This window comes from Candoia aspera, chromosome 1, assembly GCF_035149785.1.
Source record: "Candoia aspera isolate rCanAsp1 chromosome 1, rCanAsp1.hap2, whole genome shotgun sequence".
NCBI classification, from domain to species: domain Eukaryota; kingdom Metazoa; phylum Chordata; class Lepidosauria; order Squamata; family Boidae; genus Candoia; species Candoia aspera.
In genome coordinates, this window is record NC_086153.1 from 296,245,499 (window position 1) to 296,255,937 (window position 10,439).

Consider the following 10,439-nt stretch of genomic DNA (forward strand, 5'->3'; position numbering starts at 1 on the left):
CACCAATCTATTAGGAGGCTCTCCCTATTCTTCCTTTATAGACTTGAAAGTGGCATTTGACTCAATTTCTTGAGATACACTGTGGCAAAAATTGGCAGGTTATCCCAAGCATCCCTTTCTCTGATTAATAATGGTCTTGAATGCGAACATCACTATTGCAGATCACATGTATTACATGTAAGGAGAATTGTCTGTGCCTTTTCCAACCTCCAAAGGAGTCAAACAGAGATGTTACTCTATTCTTACTTTGAATGATTTTATGTGTGTGTGTGTGTGTGTGTGTGTGTGTATATATATATGATTTATATCTTGCCTTTCATTCAGGAGCTTAAGATGGCATAACACCCCCTCCTATTTTTTTCCCCCAGAACTATTATTTATTTTTGTTTATTTATTATTTATTTTCTATCCTGCCTTTCTTATTTTTATAAATACCTCCTATTATCCCCACAACAAGAACCCTGTGAGGTGTGTTGGGCTGAGATAGAGGGACTGGCCCAAGGTCACCCAGCCGGCTTTCATGCCTAAGGCAGGACTAGAACTCAACAGCCTCCTGGTTTCTAGCCTGTTGCCTTAACCACTAGACCAGACTGGCTCTCTTTATCTCTCTCTTTATCCTGTAAAGTAGTTAGGCTGAGAGAGAGTGATTGGCTCAGAGTCACCTGGTGAGTTGAGAGGATTAGAACTGGATGCCCCTTCTAGTCCAACGCCTTAACCACAATGCCACACTGACTCTCTATCTTTATAGTGATGCCATCTTCTTTCTAGGCTAAAAGACCCCAATCACCATAGTTTTTCCACACAAGGAGTTGCACTTTCCCCCTTGTCTATTCCTTTTCAGATTTATCATGCTTTTTCTGAGGTTTGAAGATAGTAGTCAGATGTAATCTTATATAGCAATGCCATCTATCAAACAATGCCATCTACCAGGAGTCAGGAAGTGTGCCTCTGTCATAGCACCTACCCTCTGGAATGGTATTTCTACCATAACCATTTTTGTTATAGGGAGTGTGTTTGTCCAGACACATGGGATTTTCTTTTTACTTTTTTTTTATTTTTAGTGTAAGCTGCCAGAGTAATTTTGAAGGTTGTTGGTCTTTAAATCTCATCAATCAGTCAATCATAGAGTTACATAAGGACATTGCTATATAATCAGTAGTACATTCAGTTCCCTTCTTAATGATTCCAAGTTTAATAAATTAACAGATTTGTTGTGTTATAAACATTCATGAACTAAAACCTACTTTATCTTATATGTGAATCATTACTCTCTGTTGGCAAGTATATACTCGTACATAGACAAGGACACATTCAGGGGAATGTATAGAGAAAAATATATATAAATAGTGCTGTTGCAAGGTATCAGTGGAAACTCCCTGCCTGATAGGCAAATGCCAGTTGGGAGACAGACTTTCTTTAGTACAGTAATGTGGGAGGAAAGAATTAAACCCACCCTCACATAAGGAAAGCTCCTGATTCTGTTTAGTCACTTTCATGTTTTGCAATTGAAATAATTAAAGTCAGGCACATTAAATACCCTTGTTTCAGCAGAACCTCTGTGCAAAATTAATTTTAGTCTACGCAAAACTAATTGTCACTGAACAGAATAGAAACTTTCCAAAGTTAAGATGTCCCTATCTTGCTATATCTATTTAGTTATTTGTAATTGAGAATTCTACTTTTAAAAAAATGGCATCAAGACCAGTTGCTTGTTGCTGGAGCTCCAGATATTAGGTGGTATTAGGATGTTGACAGTGTTCTGAGCGAATGGTCAGTAGAGGATCTGGCAATGCTCTGAGAGTCTGGAGTGTTTGGAATGGTTGGAGGGTTGCAGAGACCTTCTTGGTTTGGGGTGTGCAAGAGACAACAGCAGCGGCTTGGGAGAAAGCTGGTCCCCTGGAATGACCTGCAGGGTAGCTGGAGTGTGGTCAGGTGGCCAGAACAGAGGTTTGTGGATTGATACTAGAGTTGGCAAAGCAATGAGAGAAGCTCCTTGGAGAGCAAGTAGCAGCGCAGCAGCCAGTGCAGTATTGCTGATAAGCTGGCTGGCTGGCAACCCACCGATTCTGGCCACAGGAGGGTGCAGGCTGGTTGTCTTCCAGAGGATGGAGCTGGTTGCATCTCTGTGTTGGGTGTGATGCCAGCGATGGCTAGATGGTGATGACGGCTTAAGCCTGCTAGTTTTCAGCAAGCTCCAGTGGTGATGGTGATCTGGGAGCGCCCAACCTTAGTGTGCCAGAGGTTTGGGGGCTTCCAGGTTTGAGGTGGTAATGGGAGCTGGAATAGGTTGATACTCCTGTGTCCTGCAGCTGCTGCGTGTCTGGCCACAAGACAGCAGCAGCCATTTTGGCTTCTTTTTTGTCCTTTCTTGCACTGTGCCATGGACCTGAGACTCTATTGGATGTGGGTCTGCAATGTCTGTTGCTTTGGTGCCTTGCAGCAGCCCTAGTTTTATCTCATCATCTGTGTCTGTGAGGATTTGATGGAGAACTGTGACTGGACTGACTGATCTGGAGAGCTTGGTGTCAATTAGTTTGGTGGGAAGGTGTTGGGAGGGAGCCAGAGCCATTCTCCTTTTTTCAGGTGAAAAATGGGGGGCAGGGGTGTATCTGGTGGGTTTGGAAAGGTTTTGTGAGTGTTTTTTCCTCCAACTGACCAGGTGAGAGTTGGATGATGGGAGGCCTGATCACCAGAGTTTCAGTGCCCCTGGATTTTGCAGGTCTGTCTGTAACAAGGCCTATCTCGCCCATGATGGAGGAGAGGGCTGATCTGGCATTTATCACCAAGATCTAGTTAAGGGGAAAGGGGGGCTCCCCTCTTGGAAATGTACCTAGATGGGTTTCAGGTGTAGCATCAGTTGAGACTCTGGGGCATGGTGGGGGTGTGGTCACTGTCATCTGTGAGACTCTGGAAGCTTCCAGGGGTGTTGTTCTGCAGATAACTGAATGTGAAACCCATTTGTGAAGTTGGCTGAAGGGATCGGATGGGATTGCTGCTTGTGTAACAACTCCCTGCTGTGCAGCAGCTTCCCTGCCAGAGTTGCTTGACTCCATGATCAAGTGGTGTTCCCCAGGCATATCGTGCTGGGGGTTTTCAATATGCCTTTGCTTGGCCCTAGAATCAGAGACAGCTGAAGAGTTTATGGCCACAGTGGCAACCATGATCTGATGCAGGTTATTGATGTTGCAATGCACAGTCGGGTCACACATTAGATTTGTTGTTGTTTTTTATTTGAAGGCAGTGGTGGTGTGATCTGGTTTTGGGGGATGTTGTCATCTGTCCCTTGTAACAGACAGATCACTCCCACTTAGCCTTGGAGTTTTCTGTGGCTGCCCCCTACTGCAGGGGCCTGATGGACCTAATGGAGTTCCAGAGGGAACTTGGGGTGATTCTTGAAGCTCAGTCACACAATTTGACTGAACCTTTTGTGGCTGGTTAGAATGAGCAGGCAATGCTGGTCTTGCCTGCAGATCATATCTATGTGGACATGGGGTGGGGGCATTCAGAGGATTTCTAGGAATTAAAGAAGTGCAAAAGACACTTAGAGCATCACTGGAGGAAAACAAAGAACAAGTCATTAGCACAGGTAAGAGCCTGGGTTAAGGACTATCTTGTGACAATAAAGGTGGCAAAACTTATTTCTCCACCCTTATTGCATCTGCAGATATTGCATCTGCCCATGATGCTGTTTCAGGTGACTCAGTCCCTTCTCAGTAAGGACCAAGGTATTCTGGACCAGCTGAAACTTCCAGATGCTGTTCAAGGGCAGCCCCATGTAGATTGTTTTGCCCATGTTACAGTGTTGCTATGTGAGCTGCTCTGGCTCCCAGTAGGCTCCTGGGTGCAGTTCAAGGTGCTGATTGCCACCTTTAAAGACCTACATGCTGTGGGACCAGGTTACTTGTGGGACTATCTATCCCTGGTGATTTCTGCCCATCCCACCAGATATGGCAGAATGGGAATGTTCCAGATACTTTCAGTGAAGCAGTGTCACCTGGTGAGTTCCAGGAAGCATGCCCTCGCTATCATGGTCCCTGCACTGTGGAACAGCCTCCCCACCCCACAAAATATGGATGGTTGTATTGGTCTTTCAGAAGGCCACAAAGACTTGGTTCTTCCCCAAGCACTGGGGCTAGGATGTTAGTCACTGGAGCTTTGGCATGGGTGTCTGTGATAATTGGGAGTTGAGATTTTATTGGGCATCTATCTATCTGTCTATCTGTCTATCTATCAAGTTTCTCTGCCACCCATCTCGTACGCAATGACTCTGGGCGGCTTACAGACAATAAAATAACAATAAAAACAGTACAATACAAAATAAATACAAAAATAAATACAAAAATATAAAGTATAAAATTCAGGATGGCAATCAGATCTTGATAGGATCTTGTCCTTGGCACAGTCACACTGCCAGCCACCCCCATGAATGGCTATCCCCCCTCCCATCCCAAGTGAGGTGGCACAACCATGTCTTCACTCCCTTCTGAAAGGCCGGGAGAGTGGTGGCCTGTCTTACCTCTGGGGGTAAGCTGTTCCAAAGGGCGGGTGCCACAGCAGAGAAGACCCTCCTCCTGGACCCTGCCAATCGGCAATCCCTCATGGACAGAGTCCGTAACATGCCCTCTCTGCCTGACCAGGTGGGACAGGTCTATGTAGCAGGGGTGAGGCGGTTCATCAGGTATCCTGGTCCCATGCCATGTAGGGCTTTAAAGGTGATAACCAACACCTTGAATTGGACCCGGAAGCAAACTGGTACCCAATGCAGCTCACACAGCAATGGTGTTGTATATGCCCTCCTTGGGGTTCCCAAGACTGCTTGGGCAGCCAATTCTGGACCAGCTTTAGCTTCTGGATACTCTTCAAGGGTAGCCCCATGTACAGCGCATTACAGTAGTCTATATGGGAGGTGACCAGAGCATGAGTGACTGTTCAGAGGGACTCCTGATCCAGGAAGGGGCAGAGCTGGTGCACAACACAAAGTTGTGCAAAGGCTCCCCTGGCCACGACTGCCACCTGCTCTTCGAGCAGGAGTCGTGGGTCCAGGAGAACCCCCAGGTTCCACACTAGATGTGTCTGGGGTAGTGCAACCTCATCCAGAACCAAAGATGGTAAGTTCCCAGATACCTGGAAGCCCCCAACCTGCAGTCACTCCGTCTTGCCAGGGTTCAGCTGAAGCCTGTTGTTCTCCATGCCCATCCAGTTTGGTTTCTTTTGGGGTTTAATGGAATGTTATACTTTTATTTTGTTCACCACCCAGAGTTTCTTGGATAGGTGGGCAGCCATGATGATGATGATGATGACGACGACTTATAGAACCCCTCACTAAACATAATTCTTATTGAACTTAGTTAACTGGGTGTCTTCAGACAATATGAAACAAAGGAATTGCTGTGATCCTAGATCTTTGGATTGTCACCAATGTGTTCTTTTTGCTAATACCTTTGAAGTAGTCTCCTCCCCCCAAAAGAGACATGAATAAATACAAGTAGCTGCTCTGTCATGTCTAGGATAGCCTTCAGATTCTGGATTTCCAATAGTCATTTATTATTATTTTTTGCATGGTAGATATAATGTGCAGCTACAACTTCAAAAAAAATTGAACTAAAGAAACAGTCGTATATTGTTACTCTTAATATAGTAACTATTTTGAAGGGCTGAATTTAAAGATTGCACTTCTACCTTCTGCGTCTTCTGAGAATTTCATAATAGATCTACTCCAGTGTTTGTTGTTTCTGGAGCCAAACATTTTTTGCTCACATGTTAGAAAGAATTAGTAATGGTATGTATTCTACACTTCCCTTCTGCCTTTATGTACTGAGCCTGGTCTCTGGGATGTAAAGAAAATGCAGTCATATTTTTTTCATATTTCAGTTTATTAACTGTAATGAGATGCAACTGCAATACTGGTGCATGCCACCTGATATGGCCAGATATGTTCTTGCCCAGTGGGGAAAATGGCAGTTATACCCAATGACTATGTCTCAAGAGATTGGGTAGATTATCTTCTGCCTCCCTGCTGCACAGTACATTTATTTCTCATTGTGAATAATATATCCAAGAAGGAATATGAGTTTATCTGTCTACCTGCTTTTTCCCTTATTTATCTTTATATACCCTTTATATGAAATATTCAGGTCAGCTAATATTTCTATCAATGTTCATAATAAAATAATAAAAAAAATAATTTCACAGTAAGACCTCCCACACACCAAGATACTCTGAGCCATACTATCTAAAAGAAAATAAATACAAAAAGCAGAACCCAGAGACTGAAGGATGAGAACATAAATCTAATTGTGTTACTGGTGAATAACAACTGAAAATACAAATGCAAGGGTTTGTAGAAATGTCTAAAATATATGCATAATCAGATGTGAATGGAACTATATCTTTTGGTTAAGCTTTACTGAGAACGGCTGAGGTAAATCTCCAGCAGTGACTTGGAATGATGCTCTTGGCTCCTCTCAGCCTCTTTTCCATTGACGAGAACTGCATGGAGGCTGCTTCCTCCTCCCTGCATTTCCAAAAAGCTCCAGCAAAAATAGACATGGGCTTAGCTAGACTAAGTTCAAGCTTTAAGGCTTCTACAGATTAAGCCCGGCATGCCTGGATAGGAATACAATTGAGGATATTGAAGAAAAGGAAATCGAGCTGACAGTGACTCAGATGCCCACAAGGTTTTTGCATTCATAATGATGTTCAGTCTTGTGTTCAAAATATCAACAAGGAGTGAAGAAAGAGAAGAAGTTACATCTCTGTCACCCATAGGTCAGGTGTAAAGATCTGAACATCTGGAAATAATTTGGCATACCTGTGTTTGATTATATGTAGATACTTGAACTATGTGCATGAAAAAGAGAGAAGGGGAGAGAGGAAGATGTTTAGGAATATGAAAGCAAAAGTTGTGGTGTGTGAGAGGGCTCTGGGTCCTGGGAGTGTCCTAGGCATTCAAATGCTGTAAATTAAGTAATCTAGCAAAGAGGCAAAGTGTCACTTGTTAGCTCAGATAAACTATTATTGTCACATAGCAGGAATCAACGAGAAGAGGGAAATAAAATCTCGATTAACAATGTTCGTAGCTGTATTTTCTATACAATTTATATATCAGAACTGGAGTCTTTCTGAGTTTTGGCTACCATAGACTTAGCATGGCTTTCCTCCTACAATATGTACAATTTATACAGTGGCACTGAAGTTAGATAAGATTGAAGTACAAATATTTATGTTGACTCCAATCACCACAGGAAACCAAAACTTACTTTTAACTTAAATACATATTTATATTCCATTCTTATATTACAGTACTCCATGGTTGAGTAGAATCTGTTCACAGAAGTAGAAATTCACAGAATTTTGTTATTGGTCCAGTTTCCAAAACTTTGCATTTTAAAAATTAGCTTATATGCTTGTGCCAGAATTGTTCACAAATAAATGTCACAAATACAGCATAATTCCAAATTCTAGATCCTGGTATAATTATGGTGGTTTAAGAAAAGAGGTCTGTGATAGCCTACAGTTATCCATGGCTGCTTAGAATTTTGTCACATAGGCAGACAGAAACCCAAACACTCTACTCTGGTTAGATGATAAATTCAAGCTGAGAGTAGGAGGTAGCTTAGTTTCTTGTAGGAAAATTTTTCTGTAGGGGAGAGCTGGCAGAGTCTTAAAAAAATAGAAACTTTTGGAAGAAGGAAATTTGATGAAGATGTCATGGCTGGCAAACTTAAGATAGACCTAGACAGTGTTTGCTGTTGAAGATTGATTATTGGCTTTAGTAAAGAGCAATATTGGCTGAAGATCCTGAGCTGGGTTGGGCAGTGTTACACTGCTGAAGAGTTGTAAGTGTGAGGAGAGGCCAAGGCAAGACTCATGAAGTGGAGCAGAGCATGATCCAGAAAAGTGCACTAAACAAAAGTGGGGCCCAGCATGGAACATAAATTACCCAGCTGAGGGGGAGCCAGAAAAAAAGGGAAGACCACATTCTGCCAGCCCGAGACAGATTGAATGCTGGCCAGTATCTTTAATCTTTAGAAATAGGACAGTATTTATAGAGATTAAATCAATATCATTGAATGCATGTAGATGCCATTAAAGAACGCTTAAGATGCATAATGTTCAGCAAAGAAAAAACAGTCTCTTTGCAGTGCATTTTAAATCTCAAGCCATGGCTTCATTCCTTCCCTGCTGGTTATCAGTAAAACTGGGCAGGAGAAGGCGAGAGAGCTTTTCTATCTTAACTAACCTTGCTAGGGAATATGACTGAAACTGAAAGTAGATGTTGTTTGTCATTATAAAAGAAAAGATAAAATCTCAAGAGATGTTTTGCACTCTGTCTTTTGTCAAATCTGGAGAACTCACAGAAAGCCCACGACAAGGTCTCTTCTGGTAAATTGCTGCTAATACTTTTACCATTGTGTGAGATACAATTAACCATAAAACTTCTTCCAGCTTAATGTGATGCCAGGAATTTAGAACATACTAGTCAACCCTGTGACCCATTGGGTCATCCTTTGAGAGAAAGGTGGTGCAGTCTGCTGTGACCAGAATGAAATTAAATGTTAGGCTGACCATATTTTTTTACCCCAATGCTGGATGGTCCTGAGATCATCTAAGAAGAGTGTATATCATAAAAAGGAAAATAATTGTGGTGGCAAAAGAGCTTCAGTAATAAGTCAGTATTTACTTACCTAAACAGATAAAGAGAATGACCACGGTGGGCAAAAAAGCAGTGGGAGCAGGAGCAACTTCTGACTTCCTGTCGGTTTCCCCATTGACTTTGCTTGTGGGAAGCTGTCAGGGAATGTTGGAAATCACAATCACGTGACTGTGGGGACACTGCAACGGCCACAACTTTGCGAATAAAACTGGTGTGAACCTTGTAGAAATTTCAGTTCCACAGGAGTAATGGGTCCCAGATTTTTTATGTATTCTTTAAGTTAGCAGATTTTAGGTACCTTGATTCAAAAATTGTTGAGGTATAATGTACCGTTTGGGCTAACTTGAGGGTACAAACAGATAAACACAATGAGAGTTTTAGTAGTATATACTGTAGATGTTAGGAAAGGATTTAAATGTAATTTATGAAAACAGTATAGATCACCTTATGTTCTCATATTTGCTTCTATTGTTACTAGGCTCTCATTCTTGAAGGAGATGGGAGATGTAGGAACTGTAATCTGGAGATAGGATACTATATCAATATATCTATCTGTTTATGAATAATTGATTGTTCATCATAATATAACTGTTGAATGCTATGTTGATTAGACTGAGAAATAATATTACAGATGCAGTAACCAGCTGGGTGACCTTGGGCCAGTCACTCCCTCTCAGCCCAACTCACCTCACAGGGTGGTTGTTGTGGGGGAAAATGGGAGGAGGAAGGAGTATTAGGTATGTTCACCACCTTGAGTTATTTATAAAAATAATAAAGGTGGGATATAAAACAAACAAACAAACAAACATGCATTATGTATAGCAGCATTAAGTGAAGAGTTTGTTTTAGTGTATTGTTCATATGTTCAAACATCCACTTCCTGCTGGGCATATTAGTGTCCAACTTGGAGCACAGCAGGCCTCATACTGTGAACAGCTAGTGCTTCTTTCCATATAAGGTACCTGAAGTCGTTGTAAGGAGGCAGTCATGACTGCAGAGCCTACTCTGATCTCTGATAGATGAGAAGTTCAGAAAAAGGGATTGGAAGTATTACAGTAGCATTTCCTATGCCAGCCATTAAAGCTTTCTGGGATTGTCCCTTCAGTTTTGTCAGTTCTATCTAGGGAAGCTCCTGCATCTTGTGAGTCAGTGCATGTTTTTTGAAAACTGCTATCAGTGTTTCTTTTGTGTTTCTTTCAGCTCCTGTTTATACGTACTTTTTGAAGAAGGATTCATCCTAAATAATGAATAAACAACCAGTTCAGTGCTTCAGCATGCAAGGAGGAGATGAAGCAGGAATGACTGTTCATCATTCCACGTTCCTGGCTACACCCAGACTGATAGCAAGACTTGTTTCAGACTCCAGAATTTTCCTTTAGGAGAAGAAAAACAGCTGAGTTGCTTGTGGAAATAGTGTTCAAGCTCTGACATGAGGTTTCTACTCTACTGAGCTTTTGCTGCCAAGTCTCAGGGTTTCCTGTGTGTTCTATATCAGATCTTCTACCAGATAGCCTTTAAATTGTTATTAGTTCTGAATTGTGTCTATATTATGTATACAGGGCCCAAATTTCTCTTTCCAGTTAGACATTTTGGCTTCCCCTGAGCATGATGAAGTTTGTCTACTAGATGGTGGACACAGTTCATACTACATGGCTACAGTTGACACATGAGGTTTAAAGTGCTGACTGATTATAGACACTTGTGCTGATGCTATCTTCAGTGTTGGCAAGAAGCCATAAAAATTGTCAGTCTTTGAATAAAGCCAATCATTTTGTTTGTTTAA

General features: G+C 42.0%; 1 protein-coding gene across 3 annotated transcripts in view; it reads left to right on the top strand.

The window, feature by feature from the left end:
• The window catches only part of TTLL5 (tubulin tyrosine ligase like 5), a 157,605-nt gene extending 147,166 nt beyond the window's left edge, over window positions 1-10,439 (top strand). For all 3 annotated transcript variants that reach the window (XM_063290128.1, XM_063290129.1, XM_063290130.1), the window contains one exon: window positions 9,857-10,439. The gene's annotated coding sequence lies outside the window, so the exon portion shown is untranslated. The remainder of the gene's footprint in view (window positions 1-9,856) is intronic.